The sequence below is a fragment of the Caloenas nicobarica genome, chromosome 3 (genome assembly GCF_036013445.1).
Source record: "Caloenas nicobarica isolate bCalNic1 chromosome 3, bCalNic1.hap1, whole genome shotgun sequence".
Lineage (NCBI taxonomy): Eukaryota > Metazoa > Chordata > Aves > Columbiformes > Columbidae > Caloenas > Caloenas nicobarica.
This window is the reverse complement of record NC_088247.1, coordinates 41,774,388-41,798,985: the sequence shown is the minus strand read 5'-3', so window position 1 is coordinate 41,798,985 and position 24,598 is coordinate 41,774,388.

The following is a 24,598-nucleotide window of genomic DNA, read 5'->3' as shown; positions in this document are numbered from 1 at the left end:
CCTCAGCGCCGGTAACTGCAGGCGTGTTGGGAGAAGCCGAGCTCGTCAGCCTGTCTGCGGCTGGGGGCTCGCTGCGGCTCCCTGGCTGTTTCCTCCCCGTTCCTTCTCCGAGGAACGGAAGTGAGCAGCTGCGTGCTAGAGCTCCTTAGGCTTTGAAATAGCTTTATATATATTTATTATTATTTTTTTTTTTTTTTCTCGAAAGGCCTACAAATTCTTCAGTTCTTTAAAATTCTTTGCTGGAAAGCTGGTTTCTTTTCAGAAGAACTTGCTCGATGGCAATGGCTGGATGGAGCCCATGGCTTACACCTCGTGGACGGTGCACGATGAACTGCTGTGGGTGGTAGTTCGCGTTCTGGATTAGAGCAAGGCATTCAATATGGTGATGCAGTGAGAAAGTCAGCGCGTGGGGGCGATTGCCCGTCTTTGTACCCTGTCAGCTATATGGGAATAAATCAGAAAAAAAGTACGTGGCTCAAGTGCGATAAATAATCCTATAATACAGGCATTTTGTAATTGCATATAACTGCAAAAATGTAAAAACGGTTTCACACGCTACAATTTCATGTGTGCTTTACTCTTTTTGCAAAATAGTGAAAATGGGCTATAAATAGTTTCGATAATGAGATTAATAACCAAATTAATGAAAAAAATTATACCCATTTTCTACTGTAAAATCAGACGGAGTCTGTCAAGAACACGAGTGCTTCAGATTGACTGAACACAAATTGTTGCAGTACGTAAACAATATGGTTTTCCCATAGAATGAAAACATTTTTTCCCTTTATTGTATGAAAAGTGACTATAATGAGTTGGATCCCTGTGGTGGTGTTTGTCTCTTTGTGTGTATTTTTTTTCTTTTTTCTCCTTTTTTTTTTTCCTTAGAACCTCTCTAAGCCCTGAGAGAAACAAACAGTGACCAGAACTGTGGTTTCATTGAAATCAATAGCAAAACTCCCATTGATTTCAACAGAGGCAGTATTTCACCTCATATATGGATGAAAAGACTTAGAATGAGTGTCTCGTACTGTAGGTATAAACAAGATAAACAAGTAAATTCAACAGCTCCCATGGTTCTCCTTGAGTTCTGAGAAAACTGACAGGCAGAATTGCCTCATGATGTTTTTCTTTGCGCTGTCTGATGGGAAATACATTTGCAGTAATACTTATTGCATGTATCTGAGTAATTTCATTAACAAGGAATACGTTGTGATTTGGGAATGTCATGCTTTAATAATAAATGAATATGGATAGACTGGAGATCGAAATTTGAAAGTTTGATATCCATTTAATTTCTTCTCAGTCTTACAAAATTTATCTTTCACTGCATTTTCCTTCTTTTGTTGTCTTCTTTCTTGCTTTTCCCTTTTTTCTTTTTTTTCTTCTTTCTTTTTGTTCTCTCTTTCAAAAGAAAAGGTAGTATAAATGTACTCTTCTGTTTTATGGAGAACATAACTTTAATTTTCACTTTACCATGTGGAAGAACTCCTACTGGAACTAAGAAAGTTTGTTTGAAAATAAGATAATCAGAAAGCTTAAGAGTGGGAAAAGTAAATCTGAAGCTTCTTTTGGTCATGTTTCATTAAGAGTGTGTGTCTACAGGATAAAAATGTATTAGGGTTAGGAAATTTTTTAAAAAGATTACCAGAGGAAAAAAAGAGCTAAATGTGTTGTTCTAGCATAGTCATATTATTTTGGAACACCTTTTGGTGAACAGACTAAATCTACTAGCTAAGATTAAAACCAAACAAACACACCCAAACACACAAACAACCAATCACAAAACACAAAATCAAAACCAAACCAACCAAACAAAACCCATCGAAACTGTTACATCACACAATTTCTCCAAGCCTTTCTGCATAGTAAGGAAACTAAGTAATTATGTTCAGTTTTAGTTTAGGTGGAACAAGGGAAGTTAATATGACTGTGGTATATTATTGGTTAACTTTCTTTTTTAATGTCTTGTGTTATATTTTTTTTTCCTTCTTGATCTTATGCTTAGTTATTTTTCTGTCTTAGATCAAGATGTACCTTTCCCTAGCCTGCCTTCAGTGTATGTTCTTATCTTACCTGCAGCTTCCATCATTTTCTCTCCATTATATCCTATAACTTCTCACTTGTTGTGTAGCAGACTGTTCTGGCTTCAGAAAAGACAAAAAAATAGCCTGTGCTTGTAGCCTTTCCTTCTATTCTCAGTAGTCCTGTCTGTCTCAAAATCATGAATCTCTCTGTTTTCTTTCCAGTAACCATTCTTAATCCAGAGCTCCTCCTTTGAAGTTTCGTGAATCTCTGCCACTTTATTTCATACATAGCTACCTCTTTGAATCCTTCTTCCCAAAGCCTCTTATTGCTGCATCCCACATTTTCGAGGGCAGAAGTTAAAGACAACCTTGCTTTTGTGCCACAAAATTTGGCAATGTGCTGGTCCATTTTTCACTCAAAGTTTTGAACAGCAGTAGAGATATTATAATATTTTTGTGGGATTTGGATAACTATACACTAATTCTTACAAATTTTGAAAGGTAATTTTGAAAGAGTAAAGACTTGTCACACAGATTATTTAGAGCAATGAAAGCTTTGATTACGAAGGCTTCAATAGTACAAAACCAGATTACCTGACAGCAGGCCAGGGACAACTGTAGATCTTCAAGCTGTGAATATAAACAAGCCTTATTAAAGGTCTTGCTCTTTTTCTGTCATGAAACTAAACCCTGGATTTATTTAATGATTCACTAAACTGGTGTGTGGGTGGAGGAGAGTGTGTGTGTGTCTGTGTGTGTGTGTGTGTCTGTGTGTGTGTGTGTTACAGATTTGTTCTGGCCTTTAAGAAATGAAATTGTTCTACACATATAGAGGTTATGTCAGAGTCTAAAGTAATTTTGAAATGTAGAAAATCAGTGTTTGTCCTTAGAAAACAGTGGGGTTTGCGTATTTTAAAATTTGTGTTGTGAAATTCAAAACGAAACAAAACAAAAGCCAGAATAAGCTAGAAAAAAGATTGGCATTGTAGCCATTGGAATTATACTGTGCTCACCTCAGAAAGTTCTATTTACTTTTTGTGTGTTTGGGTGATGCACGCAAGTAGAAATTTCCTTTACTTACAAAGAGATGTCATCTAATGTAGCTAATAAGTCTGTAACACCAAAATATTGTATACTTTTTAAATACAGCAGTGCCTACCGAGCTTATTGAACTGTGTGCTGTTTTATATCCTGGATTTGTATGGAGGTTATTTGTTGGGTAATGAATGCAGAAAGTATAGTGAACATCAGTTATGTTAGAATATATTTGGATATGCTTTTTCCTTCTTTAATTCCTTACTAAGTTTTAAGAACCTTTCTGGAAAGGTTTAGCCAGTTAAAATGTAATTCTTTCTAATACTCTTGTTCAAAGTAAACTTACATAATGGCTTAGAGAGTGAGGGGAAACATTTTTTTCTCTCTGCCCACAAAGATAATGGTACAGAAAGAATTTACATATTGTTTTCAAGATTTTCCGTGGAGTACTAATCAGTCTACAGGTGTGATTGATTTGGAGTCTCATCTCTTTCAGAAATTAGAAGCCTCATTTGTGCTTCCTCTCATTAAATGAACTGTGATGAGACAACGGTGTTTTCTTCTTCTGGCAGAAAATGTAATTCAGCCTAGGTAGTGTTATGCACTGGGGTTTTTTGGTTTGGTTCGGTTTGTTTTTTTTCCCAGCAGTGGCAGCAGAAGAAATAGTTCTTCAAAGAAAGATAAATGTTTAGGTGACAGGGTGATCAATGCTTTAAAAATATCTGAGTTAAGTGGTATTGGCAAGAAAAGGAGCCAAAGCAAGGGAAAACTTAAAAAAAAAAATTACACACTTATCCTGTGGGTAGTCTTTAAAAATATACCCATTTGGATTCAGAATGTTCCAATACCATTTAAGCATCCTTAGTTGGGTTAGTATTAATAGAAGAAATAAATTAACTGAATAGTATTTCAACATACTTCTAAGAGTAGCTATGCATTTCAGTTGCTAGTCGCACGTTAATGCATGCAAACTTTCAGAAGAAATAACTAAGTTCTTATTGACATAGAAGACAATTTGTATATAAAATGCAAATGCACATGCATGGATTTCCCTTACTGTATGTTCAAACAGGCTGTAGTCTTGCAGTTTTAAGAGATCCCATTTTAGAGTGCCCATTAGATTTCTCAGGATAGAGCAGCCTAGTGCTTTTCTTTTGTGGTCAGGACAGCTCTGCAAGATGAAAAAAGGTCTTCTAGTTTTGTAAGGGAACCAACAAAAGATCGAGATTCCATAACCCACTGCACAGTTAAATAAACTACCACCAGTGTTCCAAACTGTGAGGTTCAAAGGGACCAGGTGCTTAATTATATATGAATATTTTCGTTGGTAGTGTGACTTTTCTTTGTGGAATATCAGTGATGAAGATGTACAACTGTCAAACAATGTTCTGCATTTGCACTTCCAACTTTTTACTAGCTTTTATTTTAGTAATAAATGAAACACTAATAAATTTCACATTGAGACACGTAACTGTCATACTAGGGCTACTACATTTTTATTTTTCATTTTGACCACTAGGTACATGATTAATCTATCGGTGAATGAATAGTAACGAATGTACAGTTTGTATTTTTTTTTAAGGATTGTTGCTTGACATAAATTATTTGTCTCATTTCCCAGTAAGCAACAATTTTAAATTTGTAGTCTTATGCATAAATATTGGCTCAAAGTAAGTCAAAGTTATGCAGTATCTTAAACCACCAAGAGGAATTGCATGGCTTGATGATAGTAGTGCAGCTGTGGTGCAAAAAGGCTACAAAGAAATGTAAATTTTGGCTCATCAGGCTGCACTGTGAAAGGTGCTGGTGTTGAAAGAGTCACAAAGGAATGGGATGGAATATGTGAAATTAGACAGTGGAGTAAGGATTTCCAATAGTGGAAGCACTATGAAGTACAGATTTTCCTCATAAAGAAAAGCAAAAAAAGGAAGATTTGAGTTAAAAGTTTTCCTGTCTTCCTTTCCAGTTAGTTTGAGCTGATAAACTAGAATGGGAAGTGTTTTACCATTTTTATTACAGTGTTGTTCCACAAAACAACATTGTTTCCATCTGTATATCTGTGTGGATATAATTGAGATGCCTAAAACGTTAGGTGCATATTACTGACTAAAATTCATATTCTGCCTACCAAAACCTTTTCCTGTACAGGGGGTCTCATTTTGGAACATTGTTAGAATTTGGCATAGCAAAGCACGATCATAGAGACCAGGATACATTAAGAAGGTGCGTCAGTTCACAAAAATAACTGTTTGTACTGTATAGCCAAGCATTACTGCCTGGAAGGTTTCCAAGAGCACACAGTAATTTCCCTAATCATGCAGTTAAAACTGTCTGCATCATAAAGACATCTGATTAATTTGAGGATCTTATTGTTTTATGTGATGAGAGAGGGATGAACTCTATGCAGTTAGTTTTACACTCCAGACTGTAGGCAAACTTGGCAGCTGATTTATCACAAAGAGAAAAGGAAACCTCACTGAGCTATCAAATGATCGAGCACTGCCATTTTCATTGTTACAATCACTAACAATTTTTGACATTAGATTATTGTTGGAGCATGATTCTCTATTGTTCAGTACCTCTATAATAATAACAATAAGAATTTATTTCCTGTAGCATCTAATTGGATGAAAGTGCTTCTTAAAATAGATGAAAAGAGATACTGCCTATCCTGAGGGCTTAGAAACTTCTCAAGCATGATTCAGTGTGGTGTTAGAAGTGAGAGGCAGTCATAGACCATTAATGGCTTTATCGTGTCTTACTGACATTTTAATATTGTACTTCCAAAACTGGAATAAAACACAAGTTCTAGTTGGCCAGCGTCTTGTAGGATCTGCAGAATAAATTGTTGTGAACATACACCTTAGTGGCACTGCAGATTAGCTCAGGAGAAAACATGAAGAATATTGGAAAATATAGACAATTGCATGAATGAGTGTGGAAGCTGGTAGCAAAATGCCAACTGGGTGCATAGATGTTGTCAATTTTTTTGTTCTACTAGAATAAATGCAATAGTCAGGTATGTAGTTATTTCTGGTTTACTCTCAGGGAGCAATATTGTCAAGAGGTTTCATGGAAGTTGGTGCTCACTTGGAAATATTTAGATTACTTGATTTTTCTAGGAATATAATGTCCTTCTTTGGGGAATAATGCCTTTCTCTAGGATCTATTAGGAAACATCCAGACTGTTCAGTCTTAGGAGTTACTGTATAACTCACTTTCCACTTACTTCTTAAAAATCAGCTTATGTGAGCCAGTTAATCAAAATACAGGTCACAGCATAGATGATGGCTTGAAAATCATTTTATAGTTACTGATTTTCTATTGTAAGTTGTGGCTAATGATATATTGTTATGCCGCAGGCAATATGGAGGTTGATTGACAACTGTGATGCAGGACTGAATTCCTTCCAGGAAGTCCCTGGGTATAAAACAAGCACGTCTGAGGATTCGTATATCTTGATTAAAAACAATTCAGTACATTTCATAACTTCTGCAATTTTCATACAAATAATTAGAAGACCATGAGAAATTATGTTTTCTGTTTTGCCAACGTGGATACTGTTTTAAAAAGCCTTTTATCCAGAGGAGCCAGCAGGAGTTCAGGTATGCCATGAAAAGCTGACACAGCTGTAAAAGTGTTCGAATCAGCTCCTCAGCCATAGGCACATTTCAGCCTCTACTCTTGGTTCGAGGGCTTTGCTTTACGTGAGCTGGTAGCATGAGATCTGCACAGGTGATTAATCCTACTGTCTTGAAGTTATACTAGGGAGTAGTATACTTGTTAAACAGAGTCATGGATGCGCATCATACTATGAAAATGGACTTTTTCTTTTCCATGGTTGTTTTAGTATAATCGTAAAAAAAAAAAAAAATCACCCCCTCCCAGTCCCCCCCCAATTTAACTAGCACAATAATCTTTTAATCAAAGGGAATAATTTATAATCCATCTTGCAAAATGGTATCATGCAAAACAGAAACAAAGGGGCACGAAAAGGGAGGTAGAAGGAACAGTATAATCTTAGCTCTGATACATTTCAGTTGATCCTTCCTGAAAGCTCACCTTGTGATTTTGGTGGCCCTGTAGACTTCTGTTGTGTTAATTTGAGACTAGAAGCAACAAATGTGTGGAAGCAATTGTTTGCCTAAGCCTTGTGGGAAAGATACATGAGGAAAAGAAAGGTGAATGATATTTCACCATATTTACATTTCTTAGTGGTGTTTGAAGTGAACCATTTTGCAGTTGATTCTGAAAGAAGAAAATAGAAGAATGTATAAAAAGTTTATATATTAAACATGATGTATTTTGTAGTCATTCTTTGTGTACCTATTGGAATCAGAGGTCAAATGCACATTCTGACCATCTTTATGAGTGGTTAACAACATGCTGGGAACTAAGTTACATAACAGCGCATTAGAAAATAGCTCAAAGAAAAAGCCCTTCTACTTCTTAACTTATAATGCATTATTTATCAGAGAAGCCTGATGGACTGTAAGCATTAAAATTTTAGGGAGTAAAGATGATCTTTTTGTTCTGTACATGCAAACTATGTAGAATAATTAGAGTTTAATCCTTGATTATAGCTTTTACAGGCTACTGAAATTAAAATAGCGTGTTGTACAAACATGTTTTTTCCGTTATTATTTCACTTCGTTACTCCTGGTTTTAGCCTGAAGTACAAAATATTACTTTCAAATAAGACATTATCTAGTCCTTGGATACATTTCTTGCATGAAGACAGTGTATACTGTAATCCTTTCATTCTTAACAGATAGTCGTAAAAAATTTCCTTTAAAAGATTACAGGGCCTTCCTAAGAAACCTGTTCTAATTCTTACTGTCGTCATTCTTAAATAGATTTTAATGATTTCTGATTCACTTTTTCTAGAATTCTAGTTCATTGCATTTTTGCCTTCAGACTACACAAAGATGGATGAATTTTCTTCTTTGACACCTCTTCTTACATTCTTAAAGATTTATCATATATGTTGTAGGTCAAACTATGTATACCGATGATCATTTTATTTTTGGACTGTCTCCAGTTATTCCATATCCTTCCTGAGCTGTAGTCCTTCAAAATGCAAAAAAAAGCTAGCAGATGCTTTAAAGAGTACAAAGTTAACTAAAAAATGTATTCTGAATGTTTTTAGCACAACACTCTTGCATATAAATCCTAGAATTACATTTTCTTTTTTACCACAACAAAATGATATTTTTAACCTCTGTTCAGAGACTGTGGTTGCATGTAACTTCATTTTCTGCAGTACTGATGGCTACGAAGTCTACTCTTGCATTATTCCTTACCAAAATGTTAAGGTTGCTTTCTATCTAACTTGAAACCATCATTAGTGCTGCTTTGCTGGGGATCAGACTAGAGAATATTTTGTCCACCAGCAGCCTAACAGTAGTGAAAGTTTATTTTAGGACCTTATCTGTTTATTTTTAAGCTGAAAACTGTAGATTCAAATATATGTTGTTTTAGATCTCTCTGGAAGCTTTTCTGATTGTATCTCATGTGAACGTATTTGATGCAGTTGCATTTTGTAATGTAGCATTTAGCAATATTTTTGAGTTCAGAATAAAAATATCAAAATCACAAGTCAAATGCCATGTTAGTATAAGCTCCGTGATTTAACATCAAAGCAAGTAATGTCAGTATAAATTTTCAAAACTAGTATGACAGTGTATTTTTCAGAAATCAAATTGGCATTAATTTTATATCCTTCTTTAATTTTTAATCAATATGTTAAAATTATGTTGGCCTTTCTTACCAATGGAAACAAAACCAAAAACAAAAACAAAAAACCCAACACTAAAACAAACCTCAAACCCACGATGTTGTCTTTTAAGCCAAATTTGGAAAATCTACATTTTACATAGTAACTTTTTTTCTTTTTTTGGCAGGCCAAAATGTTCTGCTATTCTGGTAAATGCATCATGTATTTTTGATTCTTCCTAAAATGAACTGTCAAAAAAAATCACAAAGTTTAAAAAAAACTGTCTCTGTTTAAAAAAATAATAATTGCATTTTCCACTAAAAAAGACAGTGGTTGGAAAATGGTCCCTTAATTGTCTCCTTTCATTATCTGAACTTGTATAACTAGTATCTATGTAGCTAGAAAATATTTTCTGTCAGTACTAACTGGCAACTTCATTACTTTTATACTTAACATCTTCATTTTGTGCTAAATACATTCTCATCTTTCATGATTATTATTAATTCTTCTATTATAGTTTGCTGTTGCTTTAATAGCTCTATGATATTATAGTAAGGGTTATCAGACAACAGAAGGTGAGTTCTATCTAGGAGATGAGTTCTATTTTATTCAACAGCATGTAAGGAAGTTTTAATAATACAAGAAGCTATCACAGATAATTACACTAATGTCCGTCTAGTCTGGTATTCCAACTGAACTGGTAAGTACCAGAAATTCTGTAGGAAGAAATCAAATTCCCTGTTATCCATACAAAGTCTAAGAATATTTTTTCATAAGTCTCATAATGAATATATGGCTTATGTCATGAAAAGCTTGAAATGGCATTTTTATTTCAATGGACTTGCTATTTTAATAATAGATTCTAGTTTTGACTCTTTTTTTGACATTGAAATCTTTCTTTGTCTTCTGTAATGCATCTCTGAAATGCTATGACCTCACTGGGGTTGTGGCAATACGGTGGGATAGCTCACATGACTGGAGCGATGCAGTGGAGAGAGGCTCACAGGCTCCTTCGGAAGGACAGGCTGGGAAGATGGGGATGGGGAGTTGCCCTTTACGTGAGAGAGCAGCTCGAATGCATGGAGCTCTGCCAAGAGCTTATGGGCAAAACCTACAATGTGGTGGCTGGTTTCGTGGGTATCTGCTATGGACCTGATCAGGAAGAAGTAGATAAGGCCTTCTTCAGACAACTGGAAGAAGCTTCATGTTCACAGGTCCTGGTCTTCTCAGGCGACTTGAAACAACCTGATATCTGCTGGAAGAACAATACAGCGGGGCTCAAGCAATCAAGGAAATTTCTTGAGTACACTGATGACAACATTCTTGCATGGGTAACTGAAGAGCCAACGAGGAAAATTGCTCTATTGGACCCAATACTGACAAACAAGGAAGAACTGATCACAAATGCGGAAGTCAAAGACGACTTTGGCTACAGTGGGATGAAGTGGTGGAATTCAGGATCCTAACAGGAGGCAGCAGGGCAAAAAGGAGGATGACAGCCTTGGATTTCAGGAGAGCAGGTTTCATCCTCTTCAGAAATCTGTTTGGAAGAATCTCCTAGGATATGGCCTAGGGAGGAGTCCAGGAGAGCTAGGTCATATTCAAGGATCATCTCCTTCAGCCTCAAGAAAAGTCCATCCCGACAAGCAGGAAATCAAGCTAAGGTAATAGGAGGCCTGCAAGGATAAGGAAGGAGCTCCAAACTGAGCTCAGACATAAAAAGAGGTATGCATGAGGTGGAAGGAGGAGCAGGTGATCCAGGCAGAGTATGGGGTTGCTGTCTGATTTTTCAGGGATAGGGACAGAAAAGAAAATGTCAACCCGGAGCTGAATCCAGCAAGGGATGTGAAGGGCAACAGGAAAGGAGGTACATAAACAGTAAAAGAAAGCTACTGCTAAATGGGACAGGGGAAATGGTGACAAATGACACGGAAAACATTGACAATGTCAGTGCCTTGTTTGCCTCAATCTTTATCCATTAAACTGGCCTTCAGGAATCCCAGACCCTTGAGAGCAGGGAAGAAGCCTAGAGCAAGGAAGAATTACCCTCAGCAGAGGAGGATAAAGTTAGGGAGCACTTAAAATGAACATGCAGTTAATTGGGCCTGATGGAGTGCACCGTCAAGGGCTGAGGGAGCTGACTGATGTAATTGTGAGGGCACTCTTGAAAACCTTGAACAGTAATTGCAATTGAAAATGTTTCCTGAAGACTGGGAGAAAACTAATATCACTCCTATTTTCAAAAAGTGCAAGAAAAAAGATTCAGAGAATTACAGACCGGTCATTGCTGTGAAGGTGATGGAGAAAATCTTCCTTGGAACTATTTCTACATACATGAAGGGCAAGAAGGTGATCAGGAGCAGTCAGGATGGATTCATAGATGGGAAGTCATGCTTGACCAACCTGCTAACCTTGTCATAATGAAGAGACTGGCTTGGTGGATGAAGGGGAAAGCAGTAGATGTTGATTACATCAACTACAGTAAAGCCTTTGACACTGCCTCCCATAAAATCATCTTAAACAAGCTGACAAAGTATGGGTTAGAGACCAGAACAGTGAAATGAACTGTGAACTGGCTGAACAACTGGGCACAGAGGGTGTGTGTCAGCAGCAGAAAGTCCAGTTGGAGACAAGCCATAAGTGGTGCACCCCAGGAGTCAATACTGGGGCCAATACTGTTTAACGTCTTTTTTAATCACCTGAATTATGTGACAGAGTGAAACTCAGCAATTCTGAAGACACAGAACTGGGAGGAGAGGCTGATATGTCAGACGGTTAGTATAACCATTCAGAAGGACCTTGACTAGGTGGAGAACCACGCAAATAGGAATCTCATGAAGTTCAACAGGTGGAAATGCAAAGTCTTGCATGTGGGGAGAAATAACCCAAGGCACCAGTACATGCTGGGAAGGGTGTGTGTCTGATCAATATGGATCAATACCTGATGGAAGAGAATGAAAACGAGGGAGTTGGAGTCTTCTCAGTAGCGCCCAGTGACAGGACAGGAGGCAATGGACACATTAAACACATGAAATTCCATCTGAACACAAGAGAACACTTGTTTACTATGAGGGTGACCAAACACGGGGACAGGTCATGCAGAGAGGTTGTTTGGTCTCCATCTGTGGAGATATTCAAAATCTGAGTAGATGCAGTCCTGGGCAACCTGTTCCAGCTGACCCAGCTTGAGCAGGCGTGTTGAAATGCTGATCTGGTTGATCTGTTGAACTGGTGATCTTCTGAAATAATCCCTTGTAACCTAAATGATTCTGTGATTCTGTAATTTGGAGATTTTATAATAAGGAACCAAAACAATGACAAATCCTTATTTTAGTATTCATAATAGTTTCTCACAAAGTAACAAATCAGCAATAGGAAAGAATTTTTTTCTTTATCAGATATGTTTACATTTATATATCATTAGAGCATTGGAAGAGTTTTATGAATTGTGAAATTTATCAATTTTGTTTCTTAGACTTTGAAAATATACTGGGATTTCCTGTCTTTATTGGTGAGATTAACTACACCCTTTATTTCCTTCAAGGAAGAGTGTCTTCATTGATAATTGTTATTGCAACTATAACAAAATTACTTTTTGGTAAGCACATTTTTTTCCGTACGAGTTTTTAGATGCTGAGTTGTCTAAATTAGATGCAACATAGTTGTCTGATCTCTTCTTGTCATATGAAGTGAAATCCTGCTCTGGTTGAATTTAAGGATAATAATTTTCTCTGACTTAGGGCTAAGATTTTACCTCAGGTCTTTTTCCTTTGGTACTATTATCTAAAAATGCATGAGCCACTTCAGGTGCTTTTTGAAAGCTCTTATATTTTCTAAATGTTACCATTATATTCCACTTGTTTCTATTCCTCCAAGAGTTCTCCCGCAAGAGTCATTAAATCCTATTTCATTTTGTTTCCCAACAAGAACAAGCTAGTCCTTTGTGTAAGGGGTTGTTGAAGGCAGAACAGATTTTGCTAGCAAGGACTAAAGCATCTTCTATCCTAGTCTTGAAAACCAATGAAAGGTAGCAAATAACAAAGGTCAGAGTGAGCTGGGACACTTACTGCTTTGCTTATAATGGAAAGTGCTATAATTACTTAAGTATGCAACTTGACTTGCTAACTCATATAACTGAGCATTACAAGGAAATTTTTGCTACGAAATGCCTTTCTTTTATGTTCAATACCGTATTTTTTTTCCTGTCCACTAGCATTCCAGGAGAGAGTCGAAAATATTTCTTTTTCCAGATCCTGTTATTGACCTGTGAAATCTAAGCAGCTTCTAGTACATCACAGCTGTAGAAGACCAGCCCTGAATCTCATTTTAAGTCTGCATCTTCTCCAGTGAGCTGTGGAAAAAAAAAAAGGGAATCATAGCACATAGAAAAAAATTACCATTTCATACTTAGGAGCAGATATTTTTCAGCACAGGTGTAACTGTAGGGCTGTAATCAAGTGCACTGGCACTGCTTTGTATTGGTTCAGTCTAAGGCAATCCATTTCCATTTCATTTGAGTCAGCTCTCCTTGGGTTAGCTCTCCCCATGGAGCTGCTCCCCAACAGTCTGTGCTGCAACAGGACATTGCAGCCTTTTTCACATCATAGGTCAGAGCACTCAACTTTCATCTTTCCATGTGAAAGGCAAATCAGGCATTTGTAACTCTTGTTCAGTTTTATACTCTGCATTGGGACAACATTCTACATAATTTCTCTCTATAATGCTGAGGATTTGTATTCTCTGTTTTAATATAGGAGGAGAAATCAATTCCCTTCCCTCATTTGCCATAAGCAGGGTTGTATTTCCCCCTTTCCACCCACTGCTCCAAATTTGGTAATCTTTATTCAATGGGTGGTCCCACAGAGGACTACTGCTCTTGGAGGATTAGTATGTGGTATATACAATCACATGGAGAAATATCCAAAATGATCAATCAAGAATAGGAATAAAAGTAAAATAAATTAAATTATTAATCCCTGAGAAGTAAGTAGAAAATACATAAAATTAGACAGTTCAAATAATCTGTTTTCTATACTGACAAATACCTTCTCCCAAAGTAAGGAAATTCAACTCCTATGGTCGTTTTGGATGTATTTATCATAGGTTGTTTTATGCAGCAGGACCTTAAATCACTTTTACTGTGTAACAAATCTACTTTAAATAATTTCTAATGCATCATATTGTCCTTTTCTGTCATGATAATAAATAAGAGTAGAGTAAATTAATGTTTTGCTTTTCTTATTTGCAAAATAGTATGCCAACTAGGAGTAGTTTCATGCAATATCCTTAGCTCTCTAGAATCTGTACCTCATTTGCACAAATGACTAAGAAAGAGGAGTAGTTTGTATACAATTTGTGTGTCTCTTCCTGTCCCTAATGGTCAACAGATACAGTTTTTTCTTGTAAATTACAAATTTTGTTTAGTAGTACAGACTTCAGAGAATCTCAAGCTAAAGGTTTGAGGTGGGTCTGCCAGTTTTCCTGAAATTATTTACATAAAAAAGGGGTAGAGTGTTGCACGTCTAAATTAAGTTTTGTTAAACTAGAAAAGACAACTTGAAAAAAAAAAGCACCTCACTGTTGGAGTTTAAAAAGTGAGTTTACGAACAAATCTTTCCATGCCACATACCACTTTGCAGAACAAGTATTTTCCTTCCAGCTTGTTACTGGTAAAGTGACTTTTACGAGTTCTCTGTTTTGCAACAAACTCCTGACTATCCATTTGTAAACACTTGAATAAGTCTCTCTTTCCATGGCTTATGGGACTTGGCAATGACTGCTTCCTGCCAGCATTAATGGCATCACTTTTTTCACTTCTGTTGCAGTTTGTCTATGTTTTGGATATCTGCACTCTTGAATATTTTTTGATATCTCTATTGCCTTTCTTGGAACTTTAGATGGTGCTCCCAAATGAACATGATCACACACAGCAAAACGAAGGGGGTACCCTCTTTTGTATAGCAGCAACTTTGAAAATTAAATATAATATATACAGTACAATGCAAATTGCAAATAAATAAATAAATAAATGAGGCATCATTATTTGGGAAGCTCTCACCTCTTTTTTATTTCCTGATACCTGGGCAGGATTTTAAAAGTACTCATTGTGCCTGGGTTTCTTAAATACATGGAATACGAGATGAGGTTTGGTTCTGCTATGTGAGAGAAAGTCTTGGACAGTTGCAAAGAAGGGTGGATGCTGGTGGGTATTTGCAAAGCCTGTCTGAAGCAGATTAGAGTGGAGGACTTGGAGGAGAATAAAGAAGAGGGTTCTGTGACTTCTCAGCTGAGATACTGATGTTCTGAGGCAGAAAGATGGTGGTTATTGGGTAAATGAGCTTCAAGTCTGGGAAAGAGTGTCACTGTGTGATATCACTGCTTAGATGTCACCAGACAAATGGGCTTCTTGAACGCATGTGACACACAAGGCCAGGTAAAAAATGGGATGAAACATGGAAATAATTATTTTAGGAGGATCAGTGCTTGAGAAGTGGCATAAGAATAATGAATATGAATTGATACTAAAATGGATGAGAAACTAAACAATGTGTTCAAGGATGATAGCATATTAGTTAAGATTTCTGATGCAAGATAATATGGAAAGGGAATATTATAGCAGAAAGCAAGGAAAATGGGAACTGAACTATTCTCTATTCATTATCTTCAAAGAAGCATGTCATTAATACACAGGTTTAACAGTCTTCAAACATTCGCTGTATTACCTCTGTTACAACTGGCTCTCCTAATGAATAGCAACCTAACCCATTAAAAATTTTTCCAAATGTATGTAAACCCACAATATGGCATAAAACTGTGGATGATAAAGGGAATGATAAATGGATCATAGAAGCAAAGAATTTGCATGTTTGGAAAGTGTAATATTAAAATTTCTATAACCCAGTATTTACTCTGATAGCTTGAAAGATGAAAAATAGAGTATTGCATTGCCTATCATTTTCTGCAAGATAAATCTGAACATCTCTGCTGAAATTATAACTGTAATTTTCTAAGAAAAGGATCGTTCAAATCTACAATTACTGTTATTTCATAAGGTATTTCATAAGACATAAGTAAAGTCAAATAGTTCAATGAAGTCATAGTCCTCTAAGAAGCTTCAATACCTAACAACAGAAAATCTGTTTTATAGCAGAGTTTGATAATGATTTTCTAGGCCATTGACTTGAGTAAAGAAAGACCTTACATTTTCCTTTAGTTTTGCATAATGGATTTCTATATAAAGTGGACGCAAAGAAAGTATTCTATAACTTGATTACTTTTTTTTTGTACATTTTCAATCACACAGTGACCATGGTAAGAAATAACAAGTTGATTCTATCTGTTTTACATAGGATGCTATGCTATATTTATCACCGTAACATCTAACTATCATCCAGTGTTGCATTAAACTTGTGGGCAACATTTCTCATGTGCTGCTTGATTCTCTTTTTTTTTATTATATGAAAAAGTGTATGGTAGGAAGCATATTTTGCATTGTTGTTGGTGTTGCAGCTATGCTGCTGTTTAGTGCACATGTCACTTTGTACTAATTTAGGAGAAAATAAGGTCAAAAGAAAGTTCTTGTATTGCTGCCAAACTTTGCAATGGTTTTGGCTGCTGGGGAAAATTATTTTTTGCAGATCTGAGTGGTAAGCTTTGTGAGCAACACATACAACCTCCATGTGGAAAGACATCTTAAGAATCAAGCCTGAAATAATTTGAATTTTTTTTTTTTTGTACTGGGAGAGACAGTAATAGGTCTTATCAGTTTTATTTAGCTCATATTCTCTTTTTGCCAGAAACCAGTTAAGTACATGAATTGACCAAGCCTGCACTGAGATCTCTAGATCATCACGCTTGCTTCCAGCACTCATTTGTCTTGTGAATCAGAAACTGTATTCACAGCTTGTCCACCATTAATTTGTCCATTTACCTTTTGAATTCTTTTATAAATTTTATGCTATTGACTTCTACAAGTTTGTATGGTAATGTGGTTCTATGCTGCAACTACATGTTGGATGAAAATTACATTCTTTAATTGCTTTTTTTTTTTTCTTTAAACTGTTGCCTGATAATTCACAGATCTTTTTAGTTCTTGCATTGTGAGAAAATGGAGAGTACCTGTTCCTTTTGTATGCCATTCATGATTTTATAATAATTTATCTTCTCTCCCACCAGGCATCTCTCTTCCAATAGGAGAGTTATCATAAATTCAATTCTCCTTGTAAAGAAGCTATTTCATTTCTTAGATCATCCCTGTCACCTATATACTTTTTATATTTCTACTATACCTTTTCTGAGATGAGGAGTTCAGGACCCCACACAGTATTTGTCATAGGTACTCATCGTGAGTTTACACCATGTTATGATACTGGCTTTGTATTTTAATCTCTATTTTCTTTCTAGCATTCTGTTTGACTTGCTGAACTCTCTTGAGCAACAAACGTTTTCCATAAGGCTGTCTCTGCTGCCTCTTTCCTTAACATTAAATAGCTACTATAGATATTGGGTATGTATAGCTGGGTTTCATTTTTTTGTTTTGTTTTTGTTCTTTCCTTTTCCAGTTTTTCTTTCCTTTTGTTTCATTATTCATTTACTGACATAGACTTTCATCAGTTCTATTACTCCATAGTCAGCTATTATCATATGCAATTCTTTTAGGGTCAACTTTTCTTTAAATAATCTGTTCCGCTTCCATTGTGGAACATGCACAGTTGCATTCACCCTTTGCTTCCAATCTTGTAACTGATTAGTAATCAGTGAGAAACCTTATTGCTTATCCACAGCATAGTTTCTTCATAAGCCACTGACTCTGGACTTGAGCAAGACCTTGTAGAAATTCAGGTATACTGTACCGTTCTCCCATAATCAGTTTTCTAACGTCCTTTTCATCCTAAGCATGCTGTAGATATTAGCTTCTGATGCATTTGTATATTTTGTTACCTTAGCAAACAGTTACTAAAAATCTTTTTTGACATGTCTATTGTAGCTTTCTTTTAACTTGTCAGAGTTTGTGCTGTATCTTTCATAATCATAATTATGTTATAAGAATCTCTGATTTATGAAGGATGCCTTTTGACTTCCAATACACTTTTTTGTTTAACCAACTGCTGAAATAAGGATGGTACACTTATCCTTTAAAGACTATATTGATATTTTGATATTCACTTACTGTCAGCTTCTAAATGAGTATATTTGAACAATGTCTATACCAACTGCATTTTTTCCTTTTAACTAATTGCTTAGCTATTTTCTAAGATTAAATTTTTATCATTCTTTAAAAAAATATTAATATACTGCATTTATTTAACTTCTTAATTTCTTAGATGACATTGAATTTGACTATATTATTATATTGAAGTGTAGCATTCTCTAGCAGATCATATGCCATACTGAAGACTAATCTCTCCACTTGCGTGTTCCATCACTAATCACTTCAAGGAGTCATTGATAGGAGACAAAACGTCACATTGCCAATTGGCGTAACTGTATGCACTCTATACATGTCAACTAAATCTTTCTTTAATATTTTCTCTGACTTCATCACAAATTACTGTCATGGTTAACATCCTGGGTGTTTATGCAACACTATAACCCTAAATAGTTTCTTTTCTCCATATTGTTATGGGTTTCAGTACTTTTAGTTTCTGTGTTCCTTGCTGATCTGGATGATTTATAGTTAACCTGATTTGATGTGTAGCTCCTTTCTTCTACTGGTCTAATCTGTCTGTCATCTCTATATATTATACTCTGTCATCCCATTCATTATCACCTTGTAGTAAATTTCTGAGATGCATAATAAATATGAAATAAAGATACTGTTTTATAAGATCTTAAAATGCCTAAATGATAAAATAGATTCATAACATACACAGACTTTGGTCTGAATAAACTGACTTCTAAAATCTTTGAAAACTGGATTTGATCACTGCAGGCTAGACTTCTTCATTTATTGCATGTTTTAGCTGGGGAATGGTAAAACTGTCAGACAAAAATAATTTCTGTGGCTGGTTAAACTGGCCAAATTGAATACATCTACTGATGCCATTATATAAAACTGCATATAAACTCGATATTATCAGCACAATAATACCTAGCACAATTTGTAAGAATTACTGTGTGTTTATGGGTGCACTAAGGTAGGCATACGAAGAGTCTTCAGCAGTCACTGCTTTCTCCACCCACAAATATACCTATTTATTTAAGCGATGAATCCTTCTGTCCTTCATGAAAAACTGCAGCTCCTCTGAAGACTGAGAAAAGCCGAGCAACTCATAGTGCCAGTTTCACCCAGAACTAAGTGAAGTAGTGCATATAAAAATAATTTAAAAACCCCACAATGGAATGATACAGAAAAGATTAGCATGGCTCCCACTCAAAGACTGCATGCAAATTCTTGGATGGAGAGAAGTCTGTGTCTTCCCTGACAGCAACTGGCCCTATTCAGTTGGATGAACATGCTGAAAGACAGGTTGGCCAGATAGAAATGAGAGAAAATTGGATTTTGTAGCTTGGTCGGAGAGAAGGAGAATATTGACCTGAACAGGGAGTGGACACAGGTCTTGGAGGCTTGCAAGCAAAATCTTCTGAAGGCATGAAGGCAATTGGGTAGACAGAGAATAATACAACCTTCAAAGACACTGGCAGTTCTGAGGGTAAGGATTATCTCTGCAAACTTTCAGGCAGGCCTTAAAAAGTTATTTTCAAATCTCTTGTTGGTCTCTCTCAACTAGGAGATTCATGTTTTCTTCATTTAAAAGATAACTTACTGTAATTTGTATTCTAATAAAAACTGGGCATTAAAGATTCATAGGGCCTTTGCTGTGCCTACTTTCAGAAACAGTTGCTGGCAGCTCAGCCTATACATTTGATCTATACATAAAACAAAATCCTTTAGGGTGGAAGCTACAGCTTCTCGGTGTGATGATGTTTATTAATCCTTCCTAGCAGAAACGGCACATTGAAGCATTAGACATTTCACTGTGTGAGACATCATTTCAGTTCTGGGCTCAGGTAATGGAGTTTCTTGATTTCCTTAACATTCTTGGGTGCAGTACACTGTCAGTAAGCAGAGAAGTCTCTGAAGTAACTTAGACTGAACTAAAGTCAGCAGTTTCATTATCCAGATGAAGGTATTTAGATAATTTCACTGTGAGAAACCAGATTCATTGAGAAAACAGTGAGATGGATACTTTTTTTCTTGTCCATTAAGTCAAAGCTTTCATGCACAAGGCCATTAGTCTATTCCTGCATTTCACTCTGTTGTTATAGATTTAGTATAAGTTATATTCATTCACCCATTTAATGACCAGACTTGCATTATCAATACAGGTACGGGCATCAGCAAATTAACTTTTATCATATGCTTGCTTCTGCATTTTTTTATAAATATTATAAGATATTGTAAATGTTAGTTTGAAATCTCTATGTACCATCAATTTAGAACTGCTCTTTTTTTTTTTTTTTTTGGTGGGACGCTTTAGTATTTTTCTGTATATGCATAGAATATATTATTATTGCTGTGATTAGTATTAAGAAATTGGTTCCTGCAAGATGGCAGATATCATCAGAAGGACTAAGGCCTCCACAATATTTTTTTGTAGAAAAATACAAGTCTCTCGTTTCCCTTATATATGTTTTTCAAGCGGTATAAATCAACACATGTATTTTAGCACAAATTATAAATCAAATGATCCACACGTCCTTGGAAAATGATTGCTGTCATGCTTTGCAGTTGACATGAACTTACTGCAAATTATACTTCATTAACAGATGTGAAAGACTATATGTTAAAAGCAGTGCCGTTCCTTAGAGCTTTTAAAGAGTAACATGTCAGTTGCTAATGCACTTGCTATAATAGCTCTAAATGTTTAGAGAAGACAAAACAGCAGACTTACACAGATTATCATTGCAAGTGAGAACAATGAAGTGAACACAGATGCTTTCCAAGGGATTTGATTTAAAAACAAAAATTCCAAACATTTAATTTGGGCAGTTAAACTCTATCGTTCACTTGATTTTTGTGTTTAACTGAACTAATGGCCCCAGCAGAGGGAAAAATGAATAATTCTGCTCCAAGATAGAATAAAAATAAATGTTTCACTACACTTGTTGCAAATTTAGTAGTGATGTAACTTTAGTGAAAAATTGCAAGAGCCCTCTCTAACATCAGTGATACAAGTAAAAAGATTAACTGGTTTCACTTGGTCCAAATTTGGAATATCATGATTTAACAAGCATAAGGAAAAATGGGAAATCAAAGGGACTACTGTTTATCAGTTTAAGATTAAAATTACACAAGATAATATGGTTGAAATGAAATCTTCATATCTGGGTAGGTACTCCTTGCTTCCTAGGTTTGCATTTTGGTGGTGAAGTGACACCTGATTCTTGGTGCAGATTGACATTCTATTCCTGCAAAACCCAGTAAAAGGTGGAAGTGATTTTTTTCTTACTAATTCTGATCACTTTTAATCTAAAGAAAATCCTAGCTTTATATAAACGGGTTTGAAAATTTTGGATTTTATGTCTGATGCAGAAGTTTTCAACCACAAATATAGAAGCTATTCATAAAGAGCTATTACATTTGTCGCCCATATGGGAAATCTGACACATAAGATATTAAGGTGACTTGAGTAAAACTCCAGACTAGACTTGCAGTGAAGCTAGAAAGGGAATCAAAATCTTCTATTTCTAGATCAGTGTCCTGTTCATTGGACCACAGCCTTTTATTGTTGCTCTTTCTACATGGGTAATTATTTAGGTGCATTAGGAGTTTATTGTAATGTGGTCTGTCTACTACTCTTCTGAGGAAGAGGAGAGCAGGAAGACATCTGGGACCTTTGGATTGACTCACAAACTGTCATATCTTTTATATGCTCACGACCCAAATACTTCCCAGTCTGATGCAAAATACTGAAATTTGAAAGTCACAATGTGCCAAAAGAATAGGTGAAACCAGTGGTTCCTGTTTGTTCTCTAATGTAATTACAAAGTCTCCTCAGAAATTGAATAACATCTGCATTATGCATTTTACCTTGGTTTGAGCACTGGGCATGTGCCTGCTGGCCCACACTGGGCAGAGGTCTGAGCTGGGAGAGAGTGAGCACCAGACTTACTTCTTTCTACAAACTTGTACTTCCCCATCTGCAAAGTATTATTCCTTTGGGCTTATGACTGAAACAAAGAAGCTGGGCCCCAGGAACCTGGGAGGCAGGCTGTGGGAACCATCCCTTTCACTTCACTGGAATCTGGTTCTCCTCACAGGAGCAGAAGAGAGTAGTGTCACTGCATCTGTGATTTGACCTCAGTGGAGAGGTGAGAAATAGCAGCACTTTTTTGCCAAACCTTGTGCTTGCTTCCTCTTGGGAGAGAAGAAATGAGAGTCAGCTCTGCAGCGGTGGGGGCAGTATCAGCTGGGAAGTAATGCTGTTACTTCTCACCTTAGCCTGACCCCAGCTGATGCAAGTGATTCTCCAATCTCCTGGTTTTAGGAAACAGTAGTTAACAGCTGCAAAGTAGCTTTTTGCACTTGCTTTTTGATGCTGTCCATCTCACATATCCCTTTGGCATGGTGGGCTGATAAGCGTGAGATGCAGGATCCCATAGAGTATTCAGACCTGTTTAACAGTGTGGAGGCTAAGCCAGTTATGTACAAACCTAGGGTCCAACCAAGCTTAAATATGTGGTATAGATGTAACCTAATATGCTAGCCGTTTGCTTATCATTTAGATGTGATTGACTGTCAGTATAAGAGCACAGGGGCTTCAGCAGGATGGTTACAATCCAGCCAGTATAATTTCACCTAAAGGTGAAGACAGAATAGATGCAGTTTATGTGTGTGGGGAGAAGAGGACAGCAGTCTGGGGAGTTAAACTTGATGGGGAGAGCAGAACAGTGGATGAGGAAATAATTCAGATTCCCTTAGATGCATAAAATGGCCCTGCATTCCTAATTCAGAGTGGAGAATGCCTCTTGCCCCAGCTCTCAGTGCTTTAAAGTATAGATACGTGTATGCTGAGGATGAAATAAACTGGGAAACTCTTGGTCAGAGGATAGGTGGGAAAACAAGTTTAATGCTGTATACGGGCTAGCTATATAACATATTTTTTTCCTGAAGTAATTTATAATATGAAGGTTTGCTTTTTGAATACTATATTCTGCATGAGTAAAGATTCATTCTAACCTGACCAGCAAAACCTGCTTTCAGGCAACAAGGCTTTTTTCCACATTCTCTGAATTTTCAAGAAATAATTGTCACTACAGTAGAAATCTTGACTGCCATATTTTAAATGAACACAGTGTGATATCCGACAGCATATATTTTTCCCAAGAACTGAGAAAGTGATAGACACATCAGCTATCAGTTGAATTCTTTTAGACTCTCTCTACTTATTCTGGCTGGCTAAGTATTTCTCCTGCCTTAGCAGTCTCCCATCTGTGTCCAAGCCCTAAAAAAAAAATCAGCAAAAACCCTGGACAGCACAGTGTTTATAATAGCAAGAAAAAAAAAAAAAAGCCAAAACAGTCTTAAAGAACAAGAATAATTCCTGAAATAAAATACAAAGGTACATACATCTTCTCTGAAGTTCTTTCAATAGTGTAACTAAGACATAAATCTCCAGAGGTGATTTTAAGACAAGAAAAAAATTTCTCATCTACTGTTTAGATGGGGTAGAATTTAGCACAGCTTTTTTAAATTATTATTTCAATGAACTATCACTTCAGTGCTTTAACTCCTTTCATTAAAATTCACAAAGTTTATTAAAAATACATCATATATTTCCCTATGGAATCTTCTCGAAGCCTCTAAGGGTCATAAGAATTTTCTTTCTCTCTCTTCATTCTATTACCACAGTGAATTCCCTGAAGAAAATAAGAATGAAAACTTGGTTTATAAAGCTAGGCAGCAGGTAAGGTTTGTTTTAGGGAGCTTTTTTTGTTTGTTTCTCTTTAACCTAATGGAGACGTGAAATTTCAAATATATTATATTTCTCCTTAATAAATACTCTGATTCTGTCCATATAATTTCAGATTTTACAAACTTTTTTTTTCTTTTTTAATTTGTGCACATCGTCATTTTCTATTCACCCTCACTTGCCTTCAAAGCTATTTGAAATTTAATGGAATTCCATATATTTGAGGAAAAAATAATTGGACAGAATTAGCAAAATCATATTTTAATTCCCATCAAGATAAAAAGTAAAAGGGCTTCAGTTACAAAAACCAGGTACTGTTTGCTTTAATTAAGACAGTTGGAACAGCCAATATATTACCTTTGATTTTAGCTCCTAAACTATGAAAACTATGAAAAATGATTTATTCACAAATTACTACTGGTGATTATATTGCCTAGTAAAATGATCTTCCATATAACAAAGTTTGAAATGCTGCACTTTAAATTTTATTTTTTATTCTTCTAATTTTTTTTTAATCTGAATTTTATAGGGAAAGAAAGTTTGTTTATAATCTATCTTATTCTAAAAAGGTAGAGGTACAGCGTGCACCAAAAGCTAGAAGACAAGCCCAAATTCAAGACTAGAAAGTTTCAGATTTCTTATATATCATCTATTTCACTGTGAGTAACGCAAATTTCTATAAATAAGAGAAGTGGGCTGTACTAAAGTTTTTTTTGAGCTTTTCTGTGTTGCAGACTGCTTCTTCTCACTATTTGCAGAATTACATGGGCGGGGAGAGCTATAGGGGATTTGGAGCCACTGGGGAGATGCAAGGTCTTTCGGGTCTCTCAAGACATCTCAGAGATGTCTTCAATATTTGGGAGCCTTCATGATACCCATGTCTTTTGGAGGCAAAGTACTTTGCAGAT